This window comes from Lichenostomus cassidix, chromosome 13 (genome assembly GCF_008360975.1).
Source record: "Lichenostomus cassidix isolate B80296 chromosome 13, HeHo_3.0, whole genome shotgun sequence".
NCBI lineage: Eukaryota > Metazoa > Chordata > Aves > Passeriformes > Meliphagidae > Lichenostomus > Lichenostomus cassidix.
In genome coordinates, this window is record NC_139494.1 from 13,749,956 (window position 1) to 13,775,395 (window position 25,440).

The window sequence follows — 25,440 nt, forward strand, 5'->3', positions numbered from 1 at the left end:
AACTTGCCTTATGCTAACCTTGTCCTTCTAGCACTCTCCTTAGAAATTTCACTTCCTAAAATTTTCTGGCTTTGTGTGTGTTTGTACTTATAGATGTGTGTGCATATCTGTGTGAATATATGTATGCCAACATATACAAATAAAATTCATTATATAAACATATATAAATGTTAATATAAAACTATGTTAGCATACATGTGTGTATATATGTGTGTACACACATATAAAAATAAAATAAATGCTGGCTTTCACTTTAACTTTGAAAGTGTTTTGTTTTCTTTCAGCTTCAGCAAACTGGATTGAATTACAGCTCTATTGAATGCACTTCTATAGCACCTTCCCTCAGGGATCTAAACCAATTTTCTCACCATTGCTAAATGCTGAACTTCCCCTGTACCCTCGCAGAGTAAGTAGGATGATGCTATCTGTGCTCTAGGGTAGGAAAATTAAGGAGAGTGTTGAATGCAACATACTGGAAGAGAAAGTGGTAAGGTATTTAGCTCTTGGTTTTGAATATTGTGTTTTCACACAGTCATGGTTTTCTGGGAGAGTGAAACCTTGCACCATGCAACTTTAATGTTGGAAAATGAAAGGCAATATTTAACCTTGTAGCTGTGTAACTGCATGTTTGGTCAGTGTTGGGCACAGCTCTGGGATAGAGCAGGAACAAATGGGTAAAATCAGGAAGGATCAGTAAAAGGTGTTTTTGAGAATTAAGGAGTGTGTTTCGGGCTTGACCTCTGACTGGTTTTAGCTTGGCTGGTCACAGTGTGAACTCCAGCTTCTGAAAAAAGCCATTTAGAAGTCAATTCAGTGAGGAAGGGGGGAGAAAACAGCTCCAGTTCTCAGGTGCTTGTCCGTTGTTTGGGGGCATAACCCCTGGCCAAGACCAAGGGAGCTGCTGCTCTGCTGAAAGCGAGTTAAGTCTGCTCATATATCACATCTGACGCAAAGGTTTGAATTTATGATGGCAAGAACAGAAGATTTGCCTCCCAGAATCTGTTTTTGTTCAATTTCTTGCACGAACATTCTGTGTGTTTAACAAACAAAGGGAGTGTGATGATATTCACCATCCTTTGGTGATTCCACGGTGGCTGTGTTCCTAATAAACTGTAAAAAGAAAGCTGACTGCGGGAAGGTTGGTGGCTAGGTTAATATACACTGTAGTGGAGTCATTTAAAATAATCCAAGCAAAGAAAGGAGATTTATATAAAAGTACATTTCCATTACTTGTGCCTCTGGCACAGTAATGTCTCATCTAGCATAGCAAAAACCTAACAACATTATTCTTGTTTCTCCTTGTAACATCCATAGCCTTCAGTACTGCTTTCCTTTGTTAATTTTCGAAAGACTGGTTGTTAATTAACAGACATAATTGACTCAAAGGCAAGTCTTGACTGAAAAGAGCTCAGAGAACATGGCAGGAGTCTTGTGTTTTGGGGTTTTTCAATTATTTTTAAAACAACATCTAATTTTGAGCATGTCAATATCCAGTTAAAATTTGATGAGTGGGATGCAAACTCCCATTGATGTCTTCATGGCAACAGCATTTTATGTCTTCTTCTGAGCTGGAACACTGGGGAAGTCTAATTTTTGGATGGGTGAAAGAGGTCCACTTTGAAGCAAGGACAGCAGACTACAAGTACAGTTAGCTTTTTGTTTCCTTCCTCCCCTTTTCTCCCCAGAAGATTCCAGAACAGTCGTTGAGCACCACAGGTATGGCAGCACATTTAAACCCACTTCCTTTTACACTTTGTAAGGGCTTAGCACCTGGCGAGCCTGGAAGTAGAGTTACTACTTAGCAAAGTCTGGCTACTTGCTTTGGTACTGAAATAGAAGCAGCTTTCTTCTAAAAATCCATCCCAAAGGGCCAAGGCTTACGTGTTTTGTATTCCCATTACTTTGAATGGAAATTTTTCCTTACTAAGGAGTTTGGCATTGGGATTGCTTAGAGAGCCAGACACTTCTTTTATGTAGGTCCATTAATTTCGATTCTGCTAAATGTGTATTCCTAATTGCACTAAGTCAATGTACCTAAAGAGGTCAGAGGAAGGAACTGATCCAGAAGGGGGAAAACTTGTTATTCTGTGCTTTGAAGCTGTGGGATTGAGTGACCACATCTCTGACTTTCAGATCGGTCAAGTGAATGTATGGCTTTTAAGAGATTCATGATATAATTAATGATTAATTGGGGCGCTTCGTTTTGCATAACTTTCAGTTGTGCAGTCAAGGCTTGTGTGTATAATGGATGGGTTTTATTTTCTTTCTTGTGCAACTCATCTTTGCTGACTGCACCTCTTTGCTCCGTGATGTCTGTAAGCTCTGATAAATTGAGGAGTTTAGGCAGACAGTTCCTTAGGCAAGAGCTCTCCCTTGGCTGGTGATGCTGGTGAGACCTGCCTAGACTATAAAAGGCTCAGAAAAGGGGACAAGCTTTTGGCTGGAAGGCATAAGGGAAGTGTAACAACGCTGACGTCTCTTCTTCTCTTTTTTTTTGGATATTTAATTGGCATTAGGAGGCAGAGCAGGTCATTGGATTAATAAACAAAAAAAAGTACTGTTTGAGTCGGAGATACCCTTAGGAAGTCTCCCGTTGGTAGTTTTTGTATTTATGTTACGAATTCCAAGGTATTTAGTGGTTTTTAGAAATACCTTGGCTGTCAGAGTGATGTGATAAAGCAAAAATCTGAGCTCTCATCACAGAAGATATGCTTGCCCATGTATTTGGGGAGAACAGCCTGAAGATGTGAAGCTTTGGATTTGAATGCACGAAGAAACGTTGCCAAACAAATATAAAGACCCCCACAGTTTTCATTCCTGTGGTGTTGCTGTCTTGTATAAATACCCAGAAAGTACTGGCTTATAATTTTGTGTTTATTAAGAGAATATATCTTTCACCAGCTCCTGCTTCCTCACTCTCAAAAGCCTGCTTGACTCATGCTTAATGCCATAATATTACAGGTCAAACAAAAGATCCTATGTAACACAATCCATTGTAATTTCCCAGGCAGTATCTGCATCAAGCCAACAGCTTTCAGTTAACTGGAGAACTTGGCTTTTTTTCCTGTCTTCACTTAGAGTCTTGTTCCTCGAAAACAGGGTCAACAGCTGCCTCTCTCTTTTGTTTATTGTTTCCCCTCACTCCCAGTTTTTAATGTTGTCTACTGGCAACGAGTTGAAAGGGAAACATTCAGAGAGATGAGAATTGCTGAACACAATAGCCCTAATATACACACAAAAATTGGTAATTGGAGGAAGAATCATGATTCTTCAGAAAGAAGAGAGGATCAACACAGAGCCAAAAAACGGTTTGGGTTGAAAGGGATCTTAAATCTCATTCCAACTCCCATGCCATGGACAGGGACACCTTTCACTATCCCAGGTGGCACCAAGCCCTGTCCAGCCCGGCCTTGGACACTTCCAGGGATCCAGGGGCAACCACAGCTTCTCTGGGCACTCTGTGCCAGAGCCTCACCACCCTCACAAGAAAGGATTTCTTCCTATCTCAGCTAAACCTGTCCTCTTTCAATTGAAAGCCATTCTGCCTTGTCCTATTGCTATTTGCCCTTCTCCAAAGTCCCTCTCAAGCACTCTGAGTCCCTTTAGGCACTGGAAAGGGCTCAAAGGTCTCCCCAGAGCCTTCTCTTCTCTGGGCTGAACAATCTCAACTGTCAGCCTGTTTTCATAGCAGAGGTGCTCCAGCTCTGTGATCATCTTTGTGGCCTCCTTTGGACTAACTCCAGCAGGTCCATGTCTTCCTATGTTCAGGAGTAACCATCTGTAGACAGGACAGATCAGTTAAAATTTCCATCCTGTTACCACATTACTTTCAGTATGCCATCCAAAAAATCAAGATTACAAACCAGAGTAGAGGGAGCAGTGGTGGAAAAAATTAGAACCCTCAGGCTGTGTCCCTCAGGACATTTCTGCCTTGTTCTCCTTCTGCACAGGGAAGGGAACACCCTCCTTGTCCGTGGGGGATGAGATGAGAAATGATGGGCTTCAATTGCAGCAAGTGAGATTTACTTTTGTGACAAAAACTTTCGAGGATGAAATACTCCATTAGATTGCTTGTGGGGGTTGTGGCAACTCCATCATTGCAGGTCTTTAAGAATACGTTAGAAAAACATCTGTCAGGAGTGATATCTGTAGAGCTGCTCCTGCCTTGGGGTATGGAGAGGGACTGGGTGACCTCTGGGGGTTCCTTTCAGCCCTGTTTTCTATGAGCTCTGATCCAGGACTTCTCATTACTCATCCCTTGAAGCCCCAAAGGTGATGGCACTATCACACTTCATTTTTACCCTTACACAATCTTTTTTGCTGGATGGTTTTTTTTACTCATTCAGTGATGCTGGCTTCAGTTATATTTGTGATATGATTCTCTTACAGCCTCCATTTATTATCTCTTTTCTGTCCATGCCCTCTAGGTCCTTCCTCTCTGTTTTTAAATGAATCTCACTCACTTTGAAACTTTCTGAAAGCAAAAGTTGCTGGAAACTTTGATTGATTGATTGATTGATTGATTGATTTTGGATCTGAGATTTCAAATTAGACGAAATGAGTTAAAGTTGCTGCTAAGTACCAATGTCATGTTCAGTGCTGCAGCAGATACAGCAATAGGAACTGGTTTTTCCTTGTTGAACTAAGATAAACATGGACAGGAGCAGATGATGAGATGGGGAGCTACCCAGGACAGAGGCTCTTGTGCTTGTTTGTCCAGGGCTTGGTACAGAGTGGCCCTGAACCATGAGTGAAGAGCTGCTCTAACCACCTTATTTATGATGGGAAGCACACAAGGGACCAGGTACATGTGTGCAGTCTGCACGTGCTGCTGCTGTGAGGTGTAAAAGAACTGAGGTTTGTGCTTTGAAGTGATAACGTGGTGATTTAGGGGCGATTTGAAAACACAGTAAATGAAAAGATAACCGAAACAGTGTGATCCTGTAAGTGCTGGGTTTTTATTCAGGTGTCAGAGTGGCAGTAAATACCCCATACAGCTGCACAGTCCTCTCTCTCTGCCACAGCTGGGCGTTTCACAAGCTGGTGTGAAACAGTCAATTCCCACTATATTTGCCCTTTTTCATCTCTTCCTGACATGGAATTAAATTCGTTCTGTTATTGGTGCATGATGGTTTTTAAGTGGTTTCCTTGCAGGTTTGTTGTAGGGCTTCCCCAGCTCTCGATTTGGGTGGGTAAAGTGGAAGAATCACACAATGAAAGCGAGGTGTCAGGCTCGAGGTAAACAAACGTCCTGTTTTATTTCATTGTAGTTTTCCAGTTCAGCTCCAGGGTGCCTCAATCTGTGAATCAGCTGTGCCAATTCTGCCTGTGGCTGGGTGTCATTGCTGCAGTCAGACTGGGGAGAGGAAGGTGCTTGGGGCATCCCTGCCCCACTCCTGCGCTCTGTTTGGAGAGAAGCACCCTGCTCAGGACATCCAGCTCCTTTCCACAGCTGCCCACGACTTCCTTGGCCTTTTTGTTGGCCTTCTTCATCTTCCTCCGTGGCTTAAGCTGACAGTCGGAAGATGAGAAATCCCCGGGGGCGTTGAGCACAGGGCTGCACAGTGCAGTGATTCACTTGGACGTTTTTCGTTCCCTTGAATATTTTATGTCCTGTAAATGACTGTGCTTTTGCAGCAGGGATGGGGCAGAGGTGGAGCAGGGATGGAGCAGAGGTGGGGCAGTGATGGAGCAGAGCTGCAGGGCCATGTGAGGTCTGACAGGCACACAACCACCTTGTGACACCCGTGCTGCTCACTGCTCATCTCTGCTCTACGTGGTGCAATGTATTTGCAGGGTTTTCAAGTTTAACTTGGGTAATAATGTTTAAATCATGAAATTATCAACCCTCCCTCCTCTGAACTTTTAATAAAGTTGCCTAATCCAGTTGTGTTATTTTTTCTGAGGAGCTGACTTTTTTAGAACTAATTATTCTGCGCTCAGCTATATGTTCTATTTGCTTCACGGCTGGATATGATGCATTCTATTTAATTATGCACTTTAAACATTAAAAAAAGAGGGGAAAACTCACTTTGGTAGCTCTGGGCTGCAGGAGTTGACACATTTGCTTCAATCTGGCTGCTCCCTCTAAAGGTTTTGGAACCCATGGACCCCTTCAGCAAAGTTATGAAAGCAGGATTGGAAACGCTTGTCTTTATGGAAACTTTGATTAATTTTTTTCAAGGGGTGACCAGAGCTGCTGTGTTACAGAGCTGTCAGACACCATATGTACGGAAGCCTTGTCATCTGAATTTCAAAGTCAGAGCCATATTTTAAGAGACTTGCCCTTTTCATCCTATCTGGTCTGTGGGGGTGTTGCTGCGACTGAGCCCTGTTTGGCCATGCAAAAGCAGCCTGCCAGGCTTCCTTTGCCAGGGACTTTGAGTTTAGATCTATTTCAGGCCTTTAAAAAGGTCACTCAAGGCTGCCAGCCAGAACCTGTGTCTTAATTCAGTGCTATTAAAATCACAGAAATATAAAATCCCCAATCTCAGGCTGGAGGGCAGGGAGCGGTGGAATTAGCAGACACTTTATAAACTGCAAAATATGCTCTCGTTGCAAATTGCTGTGGTCTGAGGCAGGCAGGAGGATCCCTGGACAGCAGGAAGGCTGCTCAGGCACTGCTGTAAGATTTGGGCTCCACCAGTGGGGATCTCATTGCTGCTTTGGGGTCTGAAGCAGCTGCTTTTCTTTGCTTGCTGAGAGGTCAGGATGATGTTGCTTGATTTACCTTAGCTTTAGGTGGTGAATCTTTCCAGGTGATTTGTACCTGGCTGTTTAGGCTCCCCAGTGCTGTATATTTGGGTTTTTGCTCTACAGCAAGGCAAAGGGGAAGCAGGAGTTGTTTGGGGTCTGGATTAGGGATTATTGCACTGCTGGCTGTGCCTGGTGGGCAGGGGGAGAAGCTGAATTTGAGACCTCAGTGGTCCATTCCCATCCTTTGCTGATGATCCCAAAGGAATATCCTCAGCTTTCTCTTGCTCTGTATCATCTGATACACTTAATTGCCCTAGTGAAAAATTTGTGTGAACTCCTACTAGACTAATAGGTTTATTTCTCCTTCATTCCCACCTGTTATCCTTCAGTTTGTGCTCTTATTTGTAATGTGCCATGGGTTCTTTTAAGAGTGGAAGGAGCTGACATCAGCAGTTTGAAGGGCCAAATAAAAGATTTCTTATAACAGTAATCAGCCTGGCTGATTTCCCAGCAGCATTCCGAGCTGCCAGGGTGTGGAACAGCCAGTGCACAGGACAGAGTCTCTTGGTCCACACTTGGGCCTAATTTAATAATACTTGCTTGAATTGCATTACAAGTTTGATTCTGGGTTTTGACTGGTATCTTGGAATGTAGCTTTTTGTGATCTGGGTAATGTTGTATTTGTTTCCTATTATCATATCAGGAGGGATTTAATTTTGTTAGCATCTTTACCGAATAATCTGATGAATGTGAAAAGCAGCTTTAATGTGATTTCTCATTGATTATGTTCATATAGAAGTTCTGTGATTTGAAGGGTAATAACTTTGCACTCACTTGCCATCTTATAAGTAGCTCTTAGTTTTAATCTTGTAGGTTTTCAAAATTGAATTAGCAGAAATTGCAGAAATTATGTTTATATTCACTTGCTATCTTACTAATGAATCTCAGCTTTAATCCCTCTGATTTTCCAAATTGTTTCAGCAAAAATGATGTCACCAGGATTTGATTAAAGCATTCAGTTTCAGTTTAGTTCTTTCCTAATACATTAAATTTTCATATGCCAATGCGAAAAATTAACCTCTTGTTAGATCCCTATTTCTCGAAGTAGTTTGAGAGCTTTGTGTTAAGTTTACTTTTTTTTTTTTTAATTAAAATCTTGGCTGCTAGTAAAACATACTTGTCAGTTTGTAGTTAATTGCTGCATTAGTTCTGAAGCTATAAATCAAATTGGAAAGTAAATTTGGGCTCTTGGTATTATGCAGTAAAAAACAGTTGTTGCAGTAGGGATGCTGTCTGCTAATTCACTTGTCTCCTTTTAGCTAATCACTGCATTTATTCATGTCATGCCTTTTGACTGGATGAAGTCCAGCTTGATACAATAATGACTGGAATGCCTTTTCCCCCTTTTGAAGGCTGGTTTCTGTGGAACACGTATTCATCCCAAACAAGAGAGAGATGAGTAAATAAGCAGATAGGACTATGAATTTCCCTCTATTGTCTTTTAATTTTTTATTTAAGATTTTCTTCTTGTTTAATTTCTTATTTCTTCTTTAATAATGAAAGGAGCATTAGTAAGAATAAAGTTGACTGGAACGTGATGTTTTTTGGATAATGTTATTACAACCCTAAAATTAAAGTGTAGTCTCTGGTGAGGTAGTGCATCTGCATCAGTATATTTTGACTGAACAACAAGGAAAAAGTGTATTTACATCTCAAGTCAGAGGGAACCACCAAAAGTCCCCTCTCCTGCTGCACATGTTCAGGGCTCCCCAAAACCACCTCCTTAAATCCTTGATGCTGAAATTGCAGCTCTGTGGGTGGCTGCTGTGCTGCCAGTGGGCTCTGAGCACTGGTGCCAGGGTCCCCTCTTGGAGGGGATTATAGGATCAAAGTTGGATGGTGCTGCAGTGTAACTGGATTCTATTTTGGGAACATCTCAGGTTTTCACAGAGAGAAAACCAGTGGTAGGTGAGCTGCTTAGAAGGGCTTTGTAGGCAGCTGAGGCTGAAAAATGTCTGAGAATTTCTGTAAGAAACACAGGATGTCTTTTGCATGCAGGGAGCAGCACCACCCCTGATGCTGTAAATTTTTGAAGTCCCATGCTTCCCACCACCCAGGTGTGCCTTCAGTTGGCTTTACTGTTCCCAGAGCAGAAACCAATAAAACTCTGCCAAGTCCCAAGAGAGGCTTGAGGAGATTTCTAAGAGCACTTGGCACATTTCATGTCTCCCAGGCAGTCACTTTTTGGGAATGGTGCAGGCTAAATGCCTCGCTGTGCTGCCTTGCTCAGTGCTCACTTCAGCAGCCTCCGTGTTTTCCTGTAACCGTGCTTCTGCTTTCTTCATCACCTGGAGTTTTGCCTCTCCATTAGCAAGTTGAATAAAGAGGATCACAATATAATTGGGCAAAGTGTTCCCAAATTAGTGTTTCAGTTCTTGTAATAGGCCTGGAAGAGAGGGTTGGGCACTGACACCTGCAGGAGCACATGGCAAAGAGGAGCACGGAGTGGGAGTAAGGTCAGGGGAAGCCAAAATGATGTAAGCACACGCTTTCAAAAGCAAATGATCATTTTGGAGGTAAAATCTACTGCTTAGGCTAAAAGTTAATGTCAGTTCTTGCAAGCTGTAACAATATCCTGCCCTTTATGAAGGCTGCCACCACTTAGTGAAGTGAGATGCTGAAAGCATCCTGTAAGTGGCTGCTGGGGAAGTCAGTGCTGTAAACAGCAGCGAGGTCAGGCTGCTGACCTTCAAACAGTTTTCCTTTCTGGAGGAGGAACTCCTGAAGAGGCAGTCTGCTAACGAGATTTTTTGGTGTTTTATAGTGTGCAGTGTCCATAATTTTAGAAATGGTCTCTCCCCACTGCAGGCACACCCTGTGTGCATGGACAGAGTTGGATCAGCAGCTTTTAAAATACCAGTTTGGAAATTAAGTAGCAATGGGTGTAAAAGTCTAAGAAAATAATAAAGAGGCATTATTTGAAGGAAGGAAAAGATGACAACTTTGTGGCCGAAATGAGTATGTGACTTGCTAACATTGTGAACAGTGTGAGGCTCTGCAGGTAATCAGTTTTGTGAAGGTTTCATTATGTGACACAACTCAACTACGTGGCTGAGCTTAATGTAGTAATAGATCAGTGTTCTTTCTTTCAGGTAGCGATGCTATTTAAGTAGAACATTCATTATATCATGATAACAGAGATCCTCAAAGAGCTAAATAATTGAAGTCAGGTGGTGCTAAAACAGTGAATACACATTGGGGTTTCAAAGACTGCTATTGTGGAAAGCCACCTAATTGCATTCTGCTGCAATTAATAATCATCTTAATGGCTTTGCATATTTATGAATATATAAAAATAAGTAAGAAAATACACAGGCTAGGATAATAATTTGGTTCATAAAATTTTATTGCTGGAAAGTAATTAAGCATGCCTCTAATCACAGCATCATTTTTCATTGTGGGTAGGTTTGGGTGGAATGAGAAAGTTTGGAAAAAGAAAATGTGAATATTCCATTAATTACCTTGTATGAAAGATTTCATATCTCAGATATTAAAAATGAGGCACATGCTTGCTTCTCATTTCTGTCACTGCCTGTTTTGACCTGGGATACCCTGAGTATGGAAGGGGATCAGTTTTCCTCCCCTTTCCCATGCGAGATGGGTGGTGAAGTATTTGGCTTCCATCGTTTAGTCCATATTGAACAGGAGGTTACAATGAAAGATTAGAGCAGCCTTCCCTGGCCTTTAAACAAATACTAATAATGTCTGAGGTTCTGAGATTAAAATTTGTCTCCTGGGCATGCAAATATAAACTCAGGGTAAGACCACAGAGTGTATTGCTTGAAGTTTTGGCCCAAGTGGAATTACACTCTGCTTATATCCATGTAGCTAGACATGGATTTGACTGGCTGAAGTTTCTCTTCAATCTGCACAGTCACCACTTACTCTCATTAGGAATTTTTACCTCTTTACAGCCCCATGCATTGCAAAATGTTCCTGCTTTGTTTTGACTTGACCTTTCATCATCACTGAAAATCAATAGACTTTAATGCATTTATTAAATAAGGAGGATTCTAGGGATTAACATGCAAGTTCAGTGCTGGAGCAAGAGGAGAAGGTAAAGAGTGGAATATTACTGCAGTCAAGCCAGGCTGCTGAGGCTCCAGGGGTGCCCTGCTTCTTTCCTGGCAGGACCCTATTGCTGCCTTTCCTTCACTCTTAAACTTTTTCAGTGGAGGAAACTTGCTCAGTTTTCCTTTCCTTTTTTCTTCTCTCTTTTCTCCTGTGAAGAGAAATGGCTTTTTCTTCCACTTTGGTTGAGCTGTACTTGACTTTCTAAGGATAGGGAGTAATGGGAGTTAAAACACAGCTGGATATCATTTGGGCTTCAAAAAAAAATGATGTATTTACCATGAACCATGCCTTGTTTCTGGGAATACAGTGGCTTTTGTGACCTGATTTCTTTAAGTAATAAGATTTGTGCAACTTTTGTGTTCAGTTTAGTGTTCCACAGCATGTATATATTTACACATTCTTTCTGTTTCTGAGCTGAACTCCCCATATTTGTGTAAATCTCTGGTTTGTATGTTACCACAGGATGGCTGTTCTTTACTCTGCTGCCAGACATGTGCCTGCATATGATGAACACTTTTAGGTCCTTTGAAGAGGGAGGAAGAAGAAGTTGGGCTTATTCTTACTCTATTCAAGTCTTTAGTCCCAAATATAAACCCATTAGCTCATCTTTTCTGAGTGGCCAGTGTAAATGCTATTGATTTCAGCAGGGTGGCTGAGCTCAATACACCTGATACACCAATTTATGTAACAATACACCACTTTTCCTAATTCAACTAATGACTTTGGACAGAAATTGAAGGTAGCCTTTTCCTTTAGCATTTTATCAGCCTATCCCTGATGAATAAAAAATAGAGAATGTTGATGGCCTGGCACATCTTTTCTCTCAGTGTCTATCACTGGGCTTTTTATGCCTCTTATTTATGTGTGCTAATTAGGAAGGCATTGTTCTTGCATGTTTAAAGCCAGTAATTTTCCCACTGATGCCTGGTAATGCCTCTTTGAAAAGATTACAGATTGATTCCCCACCCCTGATGAAACAAAAAGAAACACTCAAACACGAAATCTGGGACTGGCAAGCTTCTTACAGCATGATCTGCTACAACATATTAAAACCAGAGTTATGTGTATGAAGAGTTTTCTTTCAATGCATGACAACTCTCACACAATGGTATCTTGATGTGTCAACACACATTCAGATCTCAACATATTTAGAATGATTTAGAAGGAAGCAGTGTCAAAACACATTGATCAAATTTTGGTGTTGCAAGATTTAATTATGTTTTCCCCCCTTAGCTGCTACAGAGGGAATAATGGTTTGTGTGGGTTTAAAAAAAAAAATCTATCAGCCTAAGTAACAACATGAATAAATTTTTATACTGAGCATATCAGAAGTGGAATTTTATAGCATTCTTGCTTTCTTGGGATATAATCATGTCTAATCTGCAATAACAGAAGAGCAGTAGATATGCACACAGAGGTAGTTAGATGATCAGTAATTGATTGTTTCCTTCTTAAAGAGCAAACTTCTTGTATACCAAAATGTGAGAGTGCTTTCCCTTTATGGGTCAGCATTGATTGTACATAAAACATGTGATAGAGGGTTTCTGAAAATGGTAATTAAAATTGTAGGGTTTCAAAAGTGAGCATTGATTATATTTCAGGGCCTCTCACTTAAAAGTTAGAGAGTAAACAACAGTTATTCAGCTGGAATACTCTGAAGCATCAGGACAAGGAGGACCTTGAAACTGTGAGTCCTACCTATGCAATTGTTCTAGTCAAGAGTAGAACATCACATGTTAATTACATTAAGAGAGGAACTTACATGCTTTCTCCCTTTGCTACTTCTAGCAATTTTTAAGTGATTAAAGCCCTTAATGAAGTACTTACTGCTTCCTGTGAAGCAGGACTTGGGTGCCCAAAGGGAACTCCCTAGTGCTGGACTTGACTGGCAGGCAGGGAGAGGGGACGGTGGTGGGTTGTGCTGCCTAAATGACTGTAGTTGGCCTCAGGTGGGGCATAGCAAATATATTTGTGTGTCTCATTTTGAAATCTGTGTGGATCAGCCAGCCACGAAACCCTTTGGTGTAAATCCCCAGGATTTAGCAGAATTATGCCTATTTACACCACATCAGAAAGTAGCACGGGGGGATGTATAATTTGTATAACTACAGCTGCACGCTGCTAGAAGCAACACAGAATGTTTTAAATAGATCTTATATTTTGTTACCAGTAGATGCTGTTTAATTAAAGTACATGGTTAGAGTTGCCTTATTATGCACTTGTATAGAAGGTAAAAAATAAATTGTCCTCATGAGGGGAACCAGTACTTCGATTGTGAGACTTAAAGGGAAATGACAAGGCTCTAAGTAGGTGAAAATTGAGAGTTCGAGTGTTTTCTACGAAACTGTAAGCTTCTGTGATGTAACTGTTAGTGTTGTTGGTTTCAGGGCACAGTGCTTTTGCTGCCTGAACCACACATGCTGTCAAAAAGTCCCAAAGCATGTTTTGGCTTTTGGTAGCACACAGGCAAAAACAATGTCAGATTGTTGATCTTGAATCACTGGATATCTGCCTTGAAAAGTTTGCATCAGTAATTTAGAGCCCAGATGGGGTCATATCTAGTTCTTTGGCTGCGACAGACAAGTTCTATTTTTGCAGAAAAGTGTACAAAGTAACTAAATTTTCACTACTAAGAAAAATACTAACTGCATCAAGAGGTCAAATGCCTGTCCTGTAAAACTTAGTGGCTGTGAGGAAGCTTCTCAAAACCTGTCTTGCTGCAGTCAGGGTTTATTTATTACTAGAACTCTAGAAGCTGAAATGCAACTTCTGTGTTTCATTATTAAACAGCAGAGTTTTCAGCTTGGGTTTCAAACCTGGTGTTTTTTAAGCCTGCAACCTCTCATATGAAGGACATGCTGAGAAGGGCTTCCTGCTTTCTGAATTAGTGTTTAATATGTGGGAAGTGTACATCCCAATTGAAGTTTGTCTTCAGAAGCTTCTAATTAGGACAGAATGATTTGACTTTTCAGGAGGTACCTTTTGGGTTTCCAGAAATAACAAGACAGCCACAAGGGTGATGCAGAGCAGGTATCACAGGTTACTGTCATCTTTGCGACTGTCAGAAGTGTTTTGGTGGAAAGCAAACCCATGTGTTTGAATAAATAAATATTTTTTACTTAATTTATGGTTTTCGATCCAAAAGAAGCTGTCAAGTTTGAGCTATAATGACTGACTTTTTTTTTTTTGTTTGTTTGTTTGCAGTGGCATGAAAATTTTCAGAAAAACTGAGTGATGTTTTAAGCTACTTCCCTGCAGGATGTGGAGCCACTTAGGTATTATTTTCCATATAACTTTATACAACAAAGCAGGAGAAAGGAGGCAGGAGAGCCAAGTGTAAAGTGGCCTCTCGGGGGGTAATGATATGGTATGCATTGCAGAGAAAGGAAGGCAAGTGTTTGAAATCACTGCAGTCAGTCTATGATGTGTGAATAAAGACAAGAATTACCCTGTGCCTGCTTTCCTGTCACAGCTGAAAGGCTGCTCATGCTTGCTCACAGATAGTGTTTCATTTGGTAACTGAGTTTCCCTGGTCCTGAATTCTGGGTGCAGAGGGGAGACCTTACAACTGGTGGTTCCATTTCAGAGGAGCTCCTGAGCAGTCTGGAGAAGGAAGAGCTCTCAGCTGAAAAGGCTGGTGCTTGGTTTGATGAAGCAATGACCAAGGATGAAACACATTTCTGCCAGAAACTTCTAGACAGAGTTACACAGGAGATAGTTTTGTATTTAATCTCCTTTTCAATAAGAAAAGCAGCATATTGTCCTATCCCAGGCAGTGTTCAAGGCCAGGCTGGATGAGATTTTGAGCAGCCTGGTCTAGCAGAGGGTGTCCGTGCCATGGCAGGGGGTTGGAACCAGATGATCTTTGTGGTCCCTTCCAACCCAGACCATTCTGTTGTTCACATGATTCTATGTTTGTGAATTAAGGAAGGACCCATCTTCCTATTTTCCTGATTAACATTTGGAGGCACCTTGAACCTTCTAATCCCAGCAGATGTGCACCAACAAGAAAGATTTCTGGAGACTTAGGTCTTGAATCAGCAATGAAGCAGCACTTCAAGCCCTGAAGCTGTTGAGTGATGAAGGTGTCCAGGCTTGTCTGTGTGGCCACTGAGTGGTCAGTGGGTCCTCCACGTGGCACTGGCTCTGGCTTCCTTTGCAGTTTAAGTCTGTAAAAGCAAGGAAGAATTTCAAAGCCAAGCAGCAGATGTGAGCCTTTGGCCTGGGAATTCATTGTTGCTCCCTGGCACCAAGATCCTCTGTCAGAGAGGGGAATTCAGTGCAGGCTCTAGTAGGTAGCAACACAGAGGCTTTTTGTTTCTGTCTGAAGTCACCTCGCCGAGCTCTCGGGCTGGTATGTTGGCAGCTGAGCAAAAGGCTGTTTATTCTACACGACTCTCTGAACAGTTTGGAATAGCTTCCAAATACAAATCAGTGGCTTGTTCCCCCAAAAAGCGAGTCAGAAACTTTTATCACATCTGTCAGTCACTGCTCTTGCTTTTATGGGTCAGCTCTGAGGAGCCTGTGTGATTAGAGCACCATGTGAAGTCTCCAGGCAAGTTTTACAGCTCTGCTAGTGGAATGCAGATTTTGCTTATAGTTTTAAATTATTATCAGTATACTTTTGAAAACCTTGCTTATTTAGCTAAGCCACTTGCCCGGTCTCAAAACTGGCAGAAGAGAATCTTCCTCCCCTCCCTTCTGTCCTCCAAATAGACATAAATAATGCCCTTTTTCCTCGGTCTCCTAAAAATGTCGGTTGCATTTCAATGAGAACCATAAAATTGTAGGTAGCTTCTGTTCCTCTCATATTTCCTTTTGCAAAACAATTTCATGTAATTGCAGTCTGTCTGTGGGATTTGTTGATCCTCGTAGGATGAAGTGCCTGCAATTCCTTCTGCTTTTCCTCCCCTGGAGATGCTTTGCACGCTGTCTCTGTGCACCGCATATCAGCTGTAGCAGACACTGTCTCCCTGTTGGTGCTGGTAGCTCTCCTCAGCAGTCTGTTACTGTTCAAAGCTTTGAAATGATCAAAGAGGAGGATGAGGAGTAACAAACTGCTTTAACATTTGTTCTGGCAGGGATGGAGTCGCTCACGTGAGGTGTATTTGTGGGGCACATGCTCTGGAAGGTGTAATGTGCTGCTGCTGCTGCTTTGATAGAGCCACAGGGAGGCTGATGCAGAAATAAAGAAATTCCTTCTTCCTATTGATATCATGCTCCCCAAGATCTGCATTTCCAAAGTCTTGAGCTTTATTCCCTTTAAATTATCCCCCAGCTTTACAGGGAGGAAGGGCATGACCAGGGTCATTGCACAGAAGTGCCTGAATTTTTAAACTTACCCAAAACACTTTTTTCTCTTTGGCTTTTAAGACCCTTGTTTATGGAAATAGTTCTTCCTTGTAGTCTCCTTTTTCCTCTGGAAGATGAAACTGCAGATTAAGTAATGTCACCCATGGGAGCTCTCATGATGGTTATTGGCTTCCTTTGAAATACTGAATTGTTCTCTGTTCCACAAACTGTGACGCTGGCAAATAGGGATGTGGGGATATAGATTTTTGCAATAGTATCTATCCAACCACTGTTTAAGATATAATTTTCTTATTTTATATTTTAATTCCTCACATGGTGGCCTTAAGAAAAATGGTAATATCTTTTCAGTCTGAAAGGGACCATGAACAAATAGATGGAACTGAAGAGCAGCAAAATGTAAAGCTACTTTCCTGTTATAATTCCTCAAATCAGCTTTGTCGGTCAGATCTGCTATTAATTTTCAGCTCCATGTGGGAGTAAAAGCAACATGTAAGCTTCATATATGTAGCTTGAAGTCAGAATGATAACTTTAAATTTAAAGTCACTTTTTGTGTTTAGTTGATGAGTGTCTTTATTAGCTCAGTAAATAGAACCTACAAGAGCAAAACAAATTGCTGCAGCTGTGGCATTGCAAAAGAGTTTGCTTCCACCTTGCTTAAAAGGAATTTCTGTGAAAATAATCTGCAAGGAAAAACTGTTACAGGGATGTGTCAGTAATTCACAGTGAATATGAACTTGTCTGCTAGCACAGGTTTCATCTTGTGGGAAAAGAAAATTGCTGCTAATTTATGATAGAAATATGAATGTCAAGAAGAAGGAATTAATAAATGGCCAAGAAGGATTTCTTCATTCTAGGAATGTACACTGCTCTTTTCAAAGAAAATTTTTGGTTATGTTCTACTGCTTCATTCTTTTCAAAATTTGTGTGTCAGTGTTTGGTTTAAGTCGTGGAAAAGACTAACAACTCTTTTGCATAAAAAAACTGCATCTGACAGTGGTTCCCCTACCTAATCTACCTCTTGACATATTTTTCTCCCATGGGATAAATAATTAATAAGGATTAAATATGACATTTTGGACAATTATTTTGCCCTAACTCAACAGTTAAATTAAAGCTGAAACTGTCCTTTACTTTTTTTATTTTTACGGTTAGGTCCATTTACTTTTGTCTCAGTCATGGACTTTTCTGTTGTGCAGTTGTAAATCAGCACCATTGCATCATGTTTGCAGATGAAAGTTTAATGGAAATTCTTATGTCAGTGTGGTTGCCCAGCAGAAGAAAACTGGATTGCTCAGAGATAGCTCAAGGGAAAACAGAATACTTAATGGAATCTGAGGTCACAAGTTACTTTTAAATATCTTGAATCACATACTTTGAAAAAGCAGTTAGGAGGGAAAAAAAAAAGAATTCTCTGTTTCACGGAAATCTTTCTTTTGAATTAGGTCAAATGTTCTAAGTTTCCATAGTCTAAATCTTTGTATCACACATGCAGTACTTCATCTCACCCAAAAGTTATGGGTGAGGGGAAAAAAATCAAAGCAGTACTGTTTTACTCCACCCTGGCTAAGAGAATGTGTGTATGATCCCCAGCCTGCCTCTGGAAGGCTTTGTATTAATGGGGGGTAGAGGAAGAGAGAAATCCATTACTTAACCTAGAAAAATAAAAACTTGCCCTGAAAGAAAACTCAGTGGAGTTTCAGCTGCATGCTACTTGCAATGTCTCCAGATGTTTGTGGAAATGGAAGTGGATTTAAGTGTCCTTAAGAATTGTGTGGTTGATGAAATCAGCCAAATTCAGGGATGGCCAGGCATCCTTCTGTTTTAGAGCTTGATTAATACACAGATTTCTTGCCTCCTGTTCTTGCTCTCATTAAAACTTCTGAGATTAGTGGAAAGAAAGTGGCTACTTCAGTTTGAACTCTATTCCTTTGATGCTGGCTATGAAAAGTTCTAAATGTACTCTACTGTACTTCAGCAGTGCGCAGGTTGGTCGATAGGGATTGAAGTTGTCAGAAACAAATGTGAATTAATTATTTTTTTCCTTGAATGTTGCAGTTTTGTTTCAGCTGATGTGGGCTCAGTCATACCAATTGCTGTGGAGTAAATTATTACTAAATGCTAGGTGGTAGTGGTGATTATTTCAAAGACAGGGTAATCTAGAAGAGACAGCTTGCACAGGAAAAACAGTCAGTCATATTAACTAAACTGGCAATAAGTGCCACAAAACATCATCATCATTTTATACCCCTTTCGGTCATGCTGTTGAACTAGATGAACTATGTCCTTGTTTGTATTTCAGAGTAGAAATCTGAAATACAGTCACCGCAGGGAAAATGCAAGAGCCTTGATTTATTGATGTTATTTTATCAATTTTGCACAGGTTTTGCAGGGAGGAGGCAAGGAAGGAAGATTAGGAATTTCAGATGAAGATGGGCAGAAACGGTCACAAATGCCTGTCACACCCAAGAGAAATAATCAAATTACTGCTGCGAAGCAAAATGATATAATTGATTATGAAATTTGAAATTGGTGCCTAGAGCACTAGGAAAGCTGACTGTGTGAGCCAGTGTATTTAAAAAGGAGAGTGGGTGCAAAAAGGAGAGTGGGTGCAAACATATTAATGTGCTTTTAAGGAGAAGGAATCTTTAAGGAGGACATGGTGTCAGTAATTTATTGGCACGGATGAAATGCTCCATCAGTGATTTATAGTGTCAGGCGGGGCTATTAATGTGATTAGGGTTCAGAGTTTAATTTACTTCCCTCTTTAAAAGAGAAGAATTATCTACTGTAAAGACACATGTGAGTTGTTTTAAATGGTGTGTGAAGACCCTTCTGGGTTAAACTGGAGGAACTGTTTTAAAGCAGTCAGGAGAGGCAATGGGCATTGCATGTTCCTGTTCCTTTGATATATGGTATCCATGAGCAGTCTGTGTAGATACCTGTTCTCAGGGCAGAGCAAGCTGTGGCAGGTCTGGTTCTGTCTGGGCTGGCACCAGTGAGTTTTTTTAGTTATTTATAAAATATTTACTTTTTTTTTTCCCTAACTTATGAGAGCTGTTTTGTTGGCAAAGATTTGAAGTTACTTGGCTTTCTTAGTTTGAAGAAGAAAGAGGTGATTCATTCTTAGTATCAGATGACTCAATTTCTTCTGAAGATGCTAAAACCAGAACCGCCTTTTATTGTGACTTCTTGGTATCCTCTGTGGTAATATAAGTGATGTTTACATAGTTTTCACAACAGTTAAAGTATTCCTTGCAGGAAGACCCCAGGAGCTAGACATGGCATCATTGCTCAAATTTATGGATGAGAAATGAAGCTCAGAGAAAATTCCAGTTTTCAGGGTTGTGGAAGCCAGAGGCTCCAGGAGAAGAGGACTCATCCCCCCAGAAGTAAGGCTTGTGTGGGTAAAAAACGAGTGCCTCATTGCTTCCGTCATTAGGAAATCTGTTTGCAGTCCCAAGCCCCAGTGACTCTTAGATATTTGCCACCCAGTTCTCTAAATCTGCTTTTTGAGCACAGTTTCTCTTCTCTGTTTGCCCTGCAGAGCTGCTGCTTGCTATCTTGAGCATCCTCCTCTTTCTCAGTTTTCCATTAATCTCTCCCCACTCATCCCAGTCTGTTCTCTGGCTGGCACAGAGCTCTCCCAACACCTCTCATCGTGGGAGGGAAGTGCGATTTTTTGGGGAGCAAAGAGAAGCCGAGTGCTTACGCCTGTGAGTGATTTTTGAGCTGTAGGTTTATTGCCGTATACACCTCACCTTGCCCAAAGTCTCCTCTGGAGATTTCTTCCGTCCCTGCAGCTTTCTTTAAACTTTCCTGGACAATCTTCTTGGCTGCTTTTTCTGCTGCTGCTATGAGTAAAACTTTAGGCAGACGCAGTGCTTTTGCTGTGACCTTCAGTATCACTCCCACAGCTAATATGAAATACCATACAAACCTCAATGCAATTTTCCATGGCTGCTGTAGGCAAAGTCTCGTATTAACGGAGGAGCCACGGGGGATTCTGATTGTGCTGTTTCTTCTGATTGTCACACTGGCTTAAAGATAAGTTATGCTTGGGGTAGTCTGGCTGTATCTCCCTGTGCGTTTCACTTAGGTATGAAATAATCCACACCTAGATGCTTTTCTATTATCAAAATGCTTTAGGTGAGTTTGGGCTTAAAGGATTTCTATGAAAGATTGGTCTAGGGGAGTAATTTGTGAGGCAGGAACCTTACTGGGAGCAGGAGGAGGGATTGAAGCTGTAGAGTGAGAGGATTTCAGAAGATGGTTGGAACTGGATATTGGATGTGAAATTCCTGCTGGGAGTCTGGGAAGGTATTTCAAGAATGGGTTTGGCTGGAAGGTGAAATGCTGATTGGGTGTCTAGTGAGAACTGTGGGTACTGGGTGGGCTAGATATTCACCAGCAAATGGAGAGGTGGAAACATCATATTATAGCAAGGAAATAATTGGGCTTTGTGTGAAGGGGAAAATAAAAAGAAACTAAAATGATTCTTTTGGTCTAAAATACTTGGTTTGAAGGCAGCCAGAGTGATTGCAACTTTCAAAGAGCATTTTTCCCAAGACGAAGTTTGAGCTGGCATAAAAGCTAGCATTTGACATCTTTTTCATATAATGATTATATTAACAAAAGCAGACCTCGCTGCTGGCTGCTTTTGTAAAACAACTCCAGCGCGGCTCTTCGTTCTCTCAACTCCTGCATGCGACTTGAAGTCAGCTCCAAACTCCTGCTGGAATGCAAGCAGGTCAGCTCCTCTGACGCAGTTAGAGTATTGCAAAGTGCTCCACATGGCTTGACAAAGGCTCTTTGCAATTGTTCACTCCTGTTGCAGCGGGCAGTTTTAACACACTGATGTTTGCAGCACTCTCGCATTTAATGTTCTCAACCCACAGGCAGTGAGAGGAGGATCTCTCAGGCTGCTCAGGTATCTGCCCTGAGATGCTGCTCTGCAGTCTATAAAGCCTACAGTTAGTAGGAGTTCCTTTGTAATTAGTGATGTTTTAATTATTGTTGCAAAGACTGGCTTCAGCAGCTGGCTGAGGGCTAGAGATGCTTACAGCAGTGAAAATGGACCTCACTGACCAGGAAGGGACTGGACAGGGTCTGTGTGTTTGGTTGTCCTAATGTTTCTGGTGTCCTGATGTGGGGATGGCTTTTCTCGGACTGCTGTTTGATTTCAAAGTTGTGTTACAGTTCTCATTTTCTCTAAAGTGCCCAAACAGGATTTATCTGTGCTCTCCCTTTTCCTTGTGGGATGCATCCCCAGTTAAACCTCACACATTTATGGGAAATCTGTATCACTTCTTAAAGGCTAAAATTCCTAGTTTTTCTCCAGTGTGTTGCATGCTGCGTAATTTAAATAGCAATCCTGATTTCTTTTGTTTCTAAGAAGAGTGTAAGGGTTAGGGCAGGACTGTGTAAAGAAGGAGGCAATCTTTATTTTAAGCCCTTCCACCAACACAGCCTGGTGGGGTGTGTATGTGGGAGGAGGTTTCTAAATAGGAAACTTGTGATGTGAGGAATCCTAGGAGCCATGAGGATTGTTTAAACGTTTGCTCTTTAAAGCAGAAATAGTCTGCTTTCTCCACTGAGAAAAATCACTTTGCTTATGAGAGAGCACAGTTTATTAACTGTGGTGACTGGAGATGAAGCAAAGGGAAGGGACTCATTTTGTAGACTAAAAAAACTCCAGAACACTTCTGCACTGTTCTGATTGATTTTTATAATCATGTTATCTTTATCTGGTTTCCATCATTCAGACACAGCTGAGTAGAGTTGTAGGGATGCACAGAAATTCTGAACAGAGCATAAATATGAGAATGCAGATTTGTTTCATTACTGTGAACATAGCCTTGATAGGTGAGAAAAAGGAATGTGAGATAAGTGCTAGACATCAGCTTTGTAATAATTTGCATTTTATTAATAAATACTCTTGGAAATCATTATCCTTTAGCACCTTATTGTAAACTGCTGCTGAGGCTATGTGGGTCATATTTCTTACTGGTATAAATCAGTGTAGCTGAATTAGAAGTGTGATTTTCCACAAGCCTTTGGAAGCTGCGCTGGTTGGACAAGGGAAAGTTATCCCTCTTTGTCAGATATGCTCCATTTTGCATATCACTGGGACAGATAGCAGGCCTTTAATTTTGTAGGGAAAGGCATGTGAATGACTGATCTTGCTTTGTTTCTGAAGAATTCTAAATTTTCCTTGGGAGTAACTCCATAACAAAGTGCCCTGATTGGCTGCTAAGCACCTGGAGCCAGGAGGGTTAGAGAAGCTTAAAGGGGCAAAATTATATTTATTGAAGTTTAAGCCTGAGGACTGCTGTCTCTTTCTTCCACTTCAGTAGGAAACCAGATTTTGTAGAAATCTATATTTCCGGGCTCTGAAGTAATAATTTTATTTTATTTTATTTAATATTTGTGTGCTTTTTAGCTGCACGGAATTGCTAATTTTCAAAAGGTGTGAAAATTAGTCTCTTGGTAGGCTTTTAAAAAAAACTAGTAGCCCCACTTGTGTACCTGGACTGAAAATGCATCTTTCCTGCAGTCCTGGGCAAAACTCAGAAAATTCACCAGAATTTCCCACAAGGTCTACTATTACCTGTTCTTTCTACTCATTGTGCAGGCTGACCCCTCACCAGGAGAATATATGTCTGGGAAGGAGCCTCCTGGGTCATTAGGTCCATTTTGCTGCCATCATAAGCAATCTCATCACATGAGCCCTTTCATTAGCTGATCAAACTCCATTTTAGAAGTATGGACACTTTTTGCCCCCACTACTTCCCCTGGAAAACTGGAATAGAAGCTCATTGTCTGATGTCCAGCAGGTGTTTATTCACAGCTGGTTTGCAGCTCCTTGTTTCTGTGCCAGAACTGTCCTTCAGTGTAGATAGACTTTTCCCCCCTGAGTTTTTGCTTGTCTGGTGTATCCAGGAGGAGAAGTTCAGTTCTTCCCAGTCTTCCTTTGGCCAGGCCAGCAGCAATCATCTCTTAGTCCTTTCCACCCACTCCAGGGATAAAAATCAAATTATCCACTGGAGAAATTCTTCTCAGTGATCGCTAATACTCTAAAGAGAAAAAGGCAGAGGAAACTTTAAAGGATAGCTAAACTGAGAATCTTTTAAACTTCTGTTTTGTGGTCTTTGTAAAGGTGTCATCTGTTTTTTGTCTCATTGAAGCTGTGACTGCTGATAACTTCCAAACTCAGCAATATGAGAGCCATAGGGCTTTTCATCCTAGAGGTTCATTAAGGAAAAAGTCAAAGAGGAGAGACGTGGGAAAGTATTTCTCACATAGCACAAGTAATTTTGAGAAGAATTTTGGACAATACTGCTGGATATGGTGGTGTGAGGTGTCCTTGTAGACCTTGTGGCAGAGATTTTCTGCATGAAAAGGGTTTTTGGTATTTTGGTGTGATCCAAAAGAATCTTTGCTCTCTCTTCACCACCTCTGCTCAAGATTTTACCTCTTTCAGGAAGGAAGCTGTCCTGTATATATGCTGTATCTGCATATTTCTTTCTTCTGATCAATGAGAAGTCAGGTTTCAAGCCATTCTTTGCCAGGCAGGTGGTAATAGCTTTAAATTTAAAGGATGAAATGACTGAACAAATAGCTTTAAATTCAAGGAAAATGATGGAGTGACTGAACAATTTAGTACATGGAAAGACAGCTGGAAAAGAGGTGACAGAGTGAGGGGATGGTGGTGAAGGTCTGCTAATCATAATATGGAAAAAGCTAATGGGGGATACTGTTCATTTTCTTTTATAATTGAAGAATCAGAAAGCATTGTATAAAAACTTTGAATTGCTTCAAAAATATACAGAGGAAGATTATTCTTCACACAGAGCCTGGTTCTGGAAGTCTCTGCAGGATAATCTGGTGGCTGAAAGTTTCTGCAGGTTCAAGATGTGGCTGTTGAGAATTACACTGGAGGTTTTCATGTGCAGAGACAACCTCTGCTGGCCCAGGAAGCCCTTGGGTCACAAGCTGGGATTATTTTGGAAGACTGTAGTGTTTGTATCATGTTCTATTTTTCCCAGGTCAAACAGTAGCTGTTTTAGTTCAATGATTTAGGTGAATTGATTTAGTTCAGTGAAACTTTGAGATTGTCAGCTCCAGCTGTTCTTAAAGTGGTTTTGTATGTTCTTGTATGTCTTGTTAACTTTTCATCTTTACAGGTGGTAAATATTAGGAGGATTATGTTGATTAATGGTCCATTTACATGCTGCTGTGCAATTTGTTGTCTAACATGCAAGTTGGATCTTGACTTTCCAACTGAACATATCCAAAAAATCCAAACCTTTTTTGCTGAGACATCATAATAGATTTTAGAGGAAAAACTGCTGGAAGAATTAGATAAAGAGCCCTGAAAACATGGAGAGGAGAAAAGGTATTACAGTTTGTATTTAAGCTCAAGCCTCTATGTTTGATCTCAGGGAGATGTTTGGAAAAAGCTGTACCAGAGCTCTGAAGGATTCTTCAGCCCACAGCTCTGAACTCTGGGCTGCAAACTCCTTGAAACCCGAACAGATGTTTTGGTATAGAGCTTCAAAGCTTTGAAAGGCTGTTTTCCCCACATGCCTTCTTCCTATGCGAGGAGACTTTTAAGAGCTGCTGAATAAATTTTATTATCTTTTCTACAAAAGCACTATTCACATGGAAGAGGCAGGCTTTGAAGAGTCGTGGGCTCAGACGTGAGATGGTAACCACATAAAGCAGCCCCAGTTGAACAAAAATGGAATGGAAACGAGGGAGAGACATGTCAGCCTGTTCAGGACCCAGAGAGGGGAGAGTTTTGAGATGCTTCAGTCGCTTTTTCATGAAGATAAGTAAACACAAGGGAGCTGGATCGGCTTCGGCTCTGCCACATTAGGTAGAAGAATTCCTAATGTTGGGGAAGAACATAGATGAATAACAGCCCAGATGTTGGTCCTGTTGCTTTATGTGCATTTAGAAATGAATCTGACAGTGATGAAAGCAACTTGAGAACCTACAGAGAGTTGAATGGGTAAAAATGTCAGGAGAAGGCAAAAAATGGAGCTTGTCCTGTATCCTTTCACCCGTTTCCCACATGCTAACTGGGTGTGTGTTGGTGCTGGAAGCTGTGCTGGTGCTGTATGAATGCCCAGGGAAATAAAACCCCTGCTGAAAGAATTCATCAAACCTTAAAAAGTTAAGAAAAAGGAAAACATCTAGAAATAAGGGACTGAGACATGAGAAATGAGATCCAATTCAGTTGAATTGTAGTCTTTCCAACCAGGAAGTCTGGGGTGCTTTGCAATTCCTACCAT

At 41.1% G+C, this 25,440-nt stretch overlaps 1 protein-coding gene across 7 annotated transcripts in view; it reads left to right on the forward strand.

The window, feature by feature from the left end:
* SGCD (sarcoglycan delta) overlaps nt 1–25,440 on the forward strand; it is a 309,325-nt gene that overhangs the window by 39,169 nt on the left and 244,716 nt on the right. The window contains exon 2 of one of the 7 annotated variants that reach the window (XM_085073812.1): nt 14,035–14,105. The exons of 5 other annotated variants lie outside the window; for them this stretch is intronic. The gene's annotated coding sequence lies outside the window, so the exon portion shown is untranslated. Of the gene's footprint in view, nt 1–284; nt 407–14,034; nt 14,106–25,440 lie in introns of those variants that run through there. One more of the 7 variants, XM_085073814.1, reaches the window with a different exon arrangement.